General features: G+C 34.9%; 1 pseudogene; it reads right to left on the minus strand.

Annotated features, from left to right (window-relative positions):
• Positions 1 to 7821: 7821 nt before the first annotated feature.
• On the minus strand, positions 7822 to 8601 carry LOC122227785 (annotated as a pseudogene).
• Between the last annotated feature and the right edge of the window lie 593 nt (positions 8602 to 9194).

Here is a 9194-nt window from a genome sequence, read left to right on the forward strand (position 1 = left end):
ACAAGGAAATGAGGAATACAAGGAATGGATTAGATAGGACTATAAACAAGGAATGCAGTGTGCCTCTACCACCTGAAAAAGGCAAGTAAACAGATTTTCTCCTAGAGCCTCCAGAGGGAACAAGCTTTGTCAACATCTTGACTTTAATCCAAAAGACTGAGTTTGGACTTCTGACAAGCAGATAACAAATTTGTACTGAACTAAACTACTACATTTGTGATAATATATTACAGCATCAATAGGAAACTAATATAGCTGTATATTGCAAACCTTAGAACAACCATAAAATGGTATAAAACATAAAAAATGTTTTATAATTTTTTTTTGATCTTTATTAATTTTTGAGAGAGAGAGTGTGAGTGGGGGAGGAACAGAGAGAGAGGGAGACACAGAATCCATAGCAGGCTCCAGGCTCTGAGCTGGAGCCCCATGTGGGGCTTAAACTGGTGAACTGTGAGATCATGACCTGAGCCAAAGTCAGAACTTAACCAACGGAGTCACCCAGGTGTCCCAACCATAAAATATTTTTAAAGACATATAAATAATAAATTAATGGTTAACTAATAATGAAACTATTAAACATTGTTGATTAGCATGAGAAGGCAGAAGAAGAAAAAAGAATAAACAAAAACAGCTAGCAATATGGTAGATTTTATTGCAACTATATCAATAATGACCTAAATGTGAATGGCCTAATAAACGTACCAGGTAAAACAGAGATTGTCAAATTGGATTAAAAAAACCACAAAATCATAAGATGTCTATGTGAAACCATTTTTTAATATAAAAATCTATAGGTTAAAAGTAAATGAATGATGGAATAGATATCATGCAAACACCTTCCAATAGAAAGCTGGAGTATATTAATATTAGACAAAGTAAACTTTAGAATAAATACTAGTAAAAATAAAGAGGGTCATTACATGATGATAAAGGGTATAGTTGTCAAGAGGGCAGTTTTAAATGTGTATATACTAATAACAGAGCTTCAAAATATATAGAAAAAAACTGAAAAAAACTGAAAGGAGAAATAGATGAATCCACAATTATAGCTGAACACCTCCACTTCTCTCAGTAATTTATTGAACAGAGTAGATAGAAAGTCTGTAAGGATAGAGATGATCTAAACAACACTGTAAACCAACTACTTCTAACATACAGGGAATGGTCCCTCAAGAAAAATAACATCTACTTTATTTTCAATGTAAGTGGAATATTCACCAAAAACAGAGCATGTGCTAGGTCAAAAGAGAAACCTCAACAAATTTTAAAAAAAATCCTACACAGTATGCTTTTGGACCATAACAGAATTAAACTAGAAATCAATAATAGATATAGGGGAAATCCCCAAATATTGGGAGATTAAGCAACATACTTTGTAGAACTTATGTGACAAAGAAGAGTGTCAAGGGAAATGAAAACATATTTTGAACCATGGGGCACCTGGATGGCTCAGGTGATTAAGCATCTGACTTCAGCTCAGGTCATGATCTCATGTTTGTGGGTTCCAGCCCTGTGTTGGAACACAGCTGTCTGTGCTGACAGCTCAGAGCCTGCAGCCTGCTTTGAATTCTGTATCTTCCTCTCTTTTCCTACCTCCCCTCCACCCCCCCACCCCAGCTTCTGCTCTCTCTCTTTTAAAAATAAATAAACATTAAGAAAATTAAAAAAAAAAGATATTTTGAACAAAATGAAAATAAAAACCACATAATATCAAAACTCTGTATCTATTAGGTATTCTTAGAGGAAAAATTACATGGTTAAAAGCTCATATTAGAAAGGAAGAAAATTCTAAAATGAGTATCCAAGCTTCTACCAGAATAGAGCAGTAAAAAGAGAAAATAAACAGAAGGAAATGATAAATGTAAAATCAGATGTCAATGAAATTGAAAACAGACAAACAGTAGAGACAGTCAATGAAACCAAAAATTGTTTCTTTGAAAATATCAATGATATTGATATCAATCTCTAGTTAGAATGTCCAAGAAAATAAGACAGGACATAAATTACCAGTATCAAAAATAGAGGAAGAGATATCACTATAATTTCTACAGACTTTAAAAGGTTAAGTGTATAATGCAGGCCCCCAATGGCTCACAGTGATGAGTAGCTCTTGGTATTCATGCTCTTATGCAATACTCTCCCTTTGACTGTAAACTGGACTTACTGACTTGCTTCTAATGGATAGATCATTCTATAAATAATGGACTATCTCTCCTGAGATTAGGCTTTAAATGCCTTTGACTTTCACCTTGGGCTCTCTCACTTGCTTTTTCCTGTAGTGCTTCTCCTTGGGAACTCCAGAAACCATGTTGTGACACAGCTTTGTAAAGGCCCACAGGGCAAGAGACTGAGACCTGCTAACAACAACCTGAGTGAAGTGGTTCCCCATCCCCCAGATTGAGTTCAGATGAAACCATTGCCTGGCGAACAGTTTAACTGCAACCTTATAAGAGATCATGAGCCAGAGACATATAGGTGAGTCAGGTTCTTTCTTTGATCCATGGGTTTCCAAACCATGGAAACTGCGAGGAAACAAATGTTTTATGGTTTAAGCTCTGCTCTCTAATTTTTAGTGTAATTTGTTACCCAGCAATAAATTACAAGTTCAATAAAAAGATGATACAAACCGTCTCATGCCCATAAATTTGACACTATAAATAAAATGAGCCAATTCCTCGAAAGATACAAACTACCAAAATTTACTCAAGAAGAAACAAATAACCTAAATAATTCAATACCTCTTAAATAAATTGATTTTATAGTTAAAAATCTTACACATGCACACACACACACACAAACAACAGACTCAGATTCATTGATGAATACTCCTAAACATTTAAGGAATAAATAATAACAAACAAAATCTCTTCTAGAAAATATAAAAGGAGAGAATATTTTCTAACTTAGTTTGTGAGACCAGCACTATCCTAATAGTAAAATCATAAAAAAGTATTGCAAAAAAAAGAAAACTACATACCTTCATGGACAGAGACACAAAAATTCTAAAAAAAAAAAAAAAAAAACAGAACAAAACATAACTTAGCAAATCAAATCCAACAATGTATACAAAGAATAATATATTATGACCAACTTGGTTTTATTCCAGAAAAGCAAAGCTTACCTATTACAAAATCAATCAATATAATGCATGATATTAACAGACCAAATAGAAAAAAGATCATTGTGGGGAGCCTGGATGACTCAGTCAGTTAAGCATCCAACTTCGACTCAGGTCATGATCTTGAGGCTCACGAGTTCAAGCCCTGCATTGGGCTCTGTGCTGACAGCTCAGAGGATTCTGTGTCTCCCTCTATCTCTGCCCCTCCCCTGCTTGTATTCTGTCTCTCTCTCAAAAATAAATAAAACAGTAAAAAAAATTTTAATAAAAAGTAGAAAAAAGAAAAAGATCATTTTAATATATGTAGAAAAAAGCATTCAATAAAATTAAATATCCATTTATGATACAAACTTTCAGCAAACTAGGAGTAAAAGGTAACTTATCCTAATAAAGGGCATATCCAAAAGCCTACACATAACACCATACTTATTAGTGAAAGACTGAATACTATCTCTCTAAGATCTGTAGCAAGGCATGGATGCCATTTTTCACTACTCCAATTTAATATTATACTGCAAAATTTATCCAATGTAATAAGGCAAGGAAAAAATTAAAAGCATATAGGTCAGAAACGAAGAAATAACTATTTTCAGATAACACAATTGTTTGTTTGGAAAATCTCAAAAAGCTCCTACAACTAATAAATCAGCTTATCCAGGTTGTAGTATACAAAGTCAACACCAAAAAATTAATTATATTTCTATAAATTAGCAGTAAGCAATTATAATATGCAATTATTTTATGTGGGTTTATTTATTTTAAGGTTTATTCTTTTTTATAAGTTTTTTTTTTAAATTTTTTAAAATATAATTTATTGTCAAATTGGTGAACACATAGTGTGTAAAGTGTGCTCTTAGTTTTTGGGGTAGATTCCCATGGCTCATCACTTACATATAATATGCAATTGTTAAAACAGTACTGTTTATGATTGCATCAACACATTTAACATTGGGAAATAAATCCGAAGGAAAAAAAAAAGTAATATATAAGGTGAAAAATATGAAAGGTTGACAAAAGAAATAATAATAAATAAATTGAAAGATACACAATGTCCATGGATTAGAAGACTCAATAGTTTTAGGCTCCAAAAAGCTTACTGAAACCTCTGTGTGTTTTGGTGAGGCTTATCCACTAGTGAGGTTCACTTCAGGATGACAGGGCAGTGCTTCTGTGTTTTGTTGGAAGACCCACATGCCAATATTTGTTGAGCTTACCTCAGGCTCTTCAATTTCTCTTGGGAAGAACCATTCAGTTTAATGATAGGATGTGCTGATAAATGCCTGACTGTAAACATTCTATTCAAATGAGCTGGGAAATAAGACTAGGGTAGGGGGAGTGTTTCACTATTTAATGGGTAAAATTTCACTTAACATCTTCTTTGTATTGCAATGCCTCACACCCACTTTCAATTGACCAGTTTCTCTGAATCTAGAGCTTCTATAGTTCAATTTATTGCAGGACAAGGCTTCTGGTTTCCTCACAAGGAGTTGGCAGGGAAGCAGAAGAGACTTTGGTTTTAACTCCATTTTATGCTCACTTTAAATTAGCCACTGTACTTTCCATTCCATCTTTCATCTCTGGAAATAAATGCTGCTTCTATCCTGAGCCTTTTATGGTTTTTACTTGGTAAATTAGTGTGCTCTGTTATAGACATCCTCTGTGCTGGTATTGGGTCTTAAATTCCTTTTACTCTTTTATGTCAATAACCATACTTTCGTCCACTCTCAACAATATATCTTGCAAATATTTATGGATATCATTCATTGACTGTGGCTCTCTTTTCTATTTTAGTGGAGTTGTATAAGGCAGTAAAAATAAATGAACATTTTAATTCAAGCCATTTAATTTTATGTCTGAGGTTGATAAGGCTTTCATATGAATATTACTCATTCTCTTTTTCCTTTGTGAATTGTCAGTTAATAGTCTTTCTCCATTTTTCTATTGGTTGTATACACATACATGTGTGTGTGTTTGTGTTTTGTTTGTAGGCAATCTTTACTTCCTGAGAGATGGAAATAACTGGAACAAGAGAGAAAATTTGGTTGTAAGACACACAAATGTGACATCCCTTTGACTAAGAAAAGCAAATTATATTTAGTAAAAATATTTTTAATTATTTAAAAAAGTGATATCAAGCTCCTACTACATACTACACACTATGATAAAAAGTGGAAATTGCAAAACTTAATTTTTATTTTCCTCAAAATACAAGATTCATTTTCTGTGCCTCCTCAAATGCACTCAGCCCCATCTGCTACCTACCCTTACTTGTTTGCCTTTCCCCTAGCCTGATCATCCCTGCATACAATTTTGATTGAGATTGCACAGGCCAATTTGTGGAGAATTTACTTCTTTATAAAACTGTATGTTTTAGCAATGGCCGTTTGCCATTTTAACCATTTTAAATGTTCAGTTTAGAGGCATTTAATTACATTCACATTGTTGTACAGCCATCACTACCATCCATCTCCAGATCTTTTTCATCATTCCAAACTGAAACTCCATATCCATTAAACAATAATTCCCCATATCCTCCTTCTCCCCACCCCTGCCTACCACAATTCTGTTTTCTATGAGTTTGATTACTCTAGGTATCTCATTTAATGAAATCATACAGTATTTGTCCTTTTGTGACTGGCCTGTTTCACTTAGGATAATGCCTTCAAGGTTTATCCATGTTGTAGCATATCAGAATTTCCTGATTTTTACGGCTGAATAATATTCATTGTGTGTATATACCACATTTTATTTAACCATTCATCTGTCAATGGACACTTGGGTTGCTTTCTCCTTTTAGTTGTTGTGAATCGTTCTACTATGAAAGTGGGTATACAAATATCTGTTTAAGACTCTGTTTTCAATTATTTTGGAAGTAGAATTGCTAGATCATATGATAATTCTATTTTTAATTTTTGAGGAACTGCCATGCCATTTTCCACAGCAGCTGAACCATTTTGTATTCCCACTAACAGGGATTCCAATTTCTCCACATCCTTGCCAACACTTATTTTCTGTGTTTTTGATAATAAACATCCTAATAGGTGTGAAGTGGCATCTCACTGTGGTTTTAATTTCCATTTCCCTAATGATTTGCTGTTTTGAGCATCATTTCATGTGCTTATTATTCATTTGTATATCTCCTTTAGAGAAATGTCTATGGAAGCCTTTTGGCCATATTTAAATTGAGTTGTTTATGTTTCTTGTTTTTTTTTTTTTGTCAAGTTGTAGGAGTTCTTTATTCTGGATGTTAACCCTTTATCAGATATATGACTTGCAGATATTTCCCCACTTTTCGGGTTGCCTCTAATTCTGTTGACTATGTCTTTTGATGTACAAAGTTTTTAATTTTGATGTAGTCCAATTTATATGTTTTTCTTTTGTTGCTTTCTGCTTTTTGTGTCACATCCAAGGTATCACTGCCAAATCTAATGTCACAAAGCTTTTTCCCTATGTTTGCTTCAAGAGTGTTACAACTTCAGGTCTTATATTTAGGCTTTCGATCCATTTTGAGTTAATTTTTTGTACATGGTATTGGCATAAAGTAAAAGTTCAACTTCATTCTTTTGCAGTGAGGTTATCCAGTTTTTCCAACATCATTTGTTCAAACATTCATTAATTTTTGAAAATTCTTGGACAGTCTATCGTCAAATATTGCTTCTGTCATATACTCCCTAGCCTCTTTTTCTGTTAGAAGTTTTAATATTCAACATACAATATAACTCTTGCTCTTTTCTGATTTTCATTCATTTTTTTTCTCTCTGTGCTTCAATCTAGTATTTTACAGTGATTTATATTCTAATTCAGGATGATCTTTGCTGTGTCCAATGTAATAAGCCCATCTCTTTTTTTTAATGTTTATTTTTGAGAAAAAGAGAGAGAGAGAGAGAGAGAGCAAGTGTGGGGAAAGGGCAGAGAGAGAGGGAGACACAGAATCCGAAGCAGATTCCAGGCTTTGAGCTGTCAGCACAAAGTTGGACACGGGGCTGGAACTCACAGACTGCAAGATCATGACCTGAGCCAAAGTTGGAGACTGAGCCACCCACACGCCCCAGCCCATCTATTCTAATTGTAGTTACTATATTTTTTTGAGCTTTTATGCCTCAAGAGAGTGAATTCTATGGGCTGACTGATAGATCCTGGTTAAGTTCCACCAATTAGGGGTACTGGCACAGAAGAGTAAAGGAAGGGAGGAGAGCAGAGGCAGGATATGCATAGCCCTGGTTTCCTCCCTCCATCCCTAGTCCCTGAAGGGTGTCTGTATTCTTGCAGGATTATGTTCTGCCAGCCAGCTGTCTTAAACAAAACTTCATCTGAGTCCAGTAACTGCTCTTCCCTCACCTCTTTAGGCTTGAAGGAGATGATCTGTCTTGCTAATACCAGTTCTTAGACAATGCACCAACTCTAGTGTTTTCCTTATAATCCTACACTTAGCTTTGTCCTATCATTCAACACTTCTCAAATCACTCACTTTGGGCAAACTATTTTTTTCTATCTGAGACATTGACTATAGTGGAATTGATATGTAGATGAACTTGGTTTATCAACATTTTATTAACTGATTTCAGGAGTTTTTCATAGTTTTAAAGGCCATTTTCACACAAGTATTCTATAAAGTGTCCCATATTGCCTTTTACCACTGTTTTCCATGCTGTATTATCTTTAAGTATAAAGACTTCCAATCATGTCACCAAGAAACCATTTCACCCACTGCTCTGTTTGGCTGCCCGTGTCTTGTCTCTCTCTCCAGCATTGGTGAGGCAGGTGACTTTCCAAAGGGAAGAGAAACCCATTGTTTATTGCCTTTGTGAATAATGAAAATGTGGGAGAGCTGGTTGGCAAAGCTGTTGCCACTGGCATCTTTGACATGAACTACACTGAAAGAACCATTGTGTCGCTCTCTGTTGGTGGTCACACCAATTCTTCCTACGTTAACACCTTCAGTCACCATATACAGATTACCAGTGTCACACTTGATGAAATTAGTAAACTCCCAAGTCTCCACATCAGTATGAATAGTGTCATTCGCCTTGATGAGGGTATTAGGGTAGTGGATTGTGCAAGCATCAGTGGTCATCGGATGAGGGATTCCTTTTGTTTCCACAAGGATCTTTCTCACTTTGCACAACCTGTACTTGGTTTCCTCAGATGGAATACCATGAATAGTAAAGTGCCTCTTGGTGTCACGGGTTAGACACCAAGATGTCTAAATGCCACTGCTTTTGACATCCATAAAACCAGGAGGTAAGTTATATCAGTTTGGACCTTGCTGCCTATCTTAATGACACACTTATCTTCTTTACTTCATCTTCTGTTAGGGCACACATAAGCCTGCTCCTTAGGAAAATAATGAGAGGGAGACATTATCTCAGCCTATGGAGATTTGTATGTATTTGGATGAGGAACAGACACACCAGTTAATCTAGCATCCGATGCTTTAGAGCTGCTGTATGCTTCATATGTTTCTTGGGACCATGAGCCATGGCTGTTCCAGGCACAAAAAGCTTCTTTTATGGCTTCAGAGCTATGATTCATATGGTATTTCTTGTGATATTAGAAATGAGTTATTACTCATTTTCCTACAATTTTTGTGGCTATTTTTACTTGTCTATTTTCTGTTTGACTTTTAGAATCTGCTTATCAAGTTAAAAATATAATACTGGTGTTTTTATTGGACAAATATAAAATGTATAGATTAGGAATAGGTGAAATCTTTATGAGTCCACTTACTCAGGAATGTAGTACTCTTTCAATTTGTTCCAGTCCTCATTTGTATTTCTCACCGGTTTTTTAGAGTTTTCTTTGGAGAGGTTTTTTACAGTTCCTATTATCCTAGATATTTTACACAGTTGTTATTGCAAATGTTGTCTCCTTCCATTATAACCTGTAGCAGGTTTTGATTTACACATAGGAAGCCTACTGGTTCTTGATATGACTATTTTAATTTTGAACCCACCCATTTTATTGAGTTATCTTCATGTTTGTAGTGGTTATAATTTTTCCAAGTTTTCCTTTAACCAGACTCTGGTAAGAGAAAAATAGAAGAAGCACTCAGATGCTGTGTTCAACAGAAACT

This window comes from Panthera leo, chromosome C1 (genome assembly GCF_018350215.1).
Source record: "Panthera leo isolate Ple1 chromosome C1, P.leo_Ple1_pat1.1, whole genome shotgun sequence".
Classification (NCBI taxonomy): Eukaryota; Metazoa; Chordata; class Mammalia; order Carnivora; family Felidae; genus Panthera; species Panthera leo.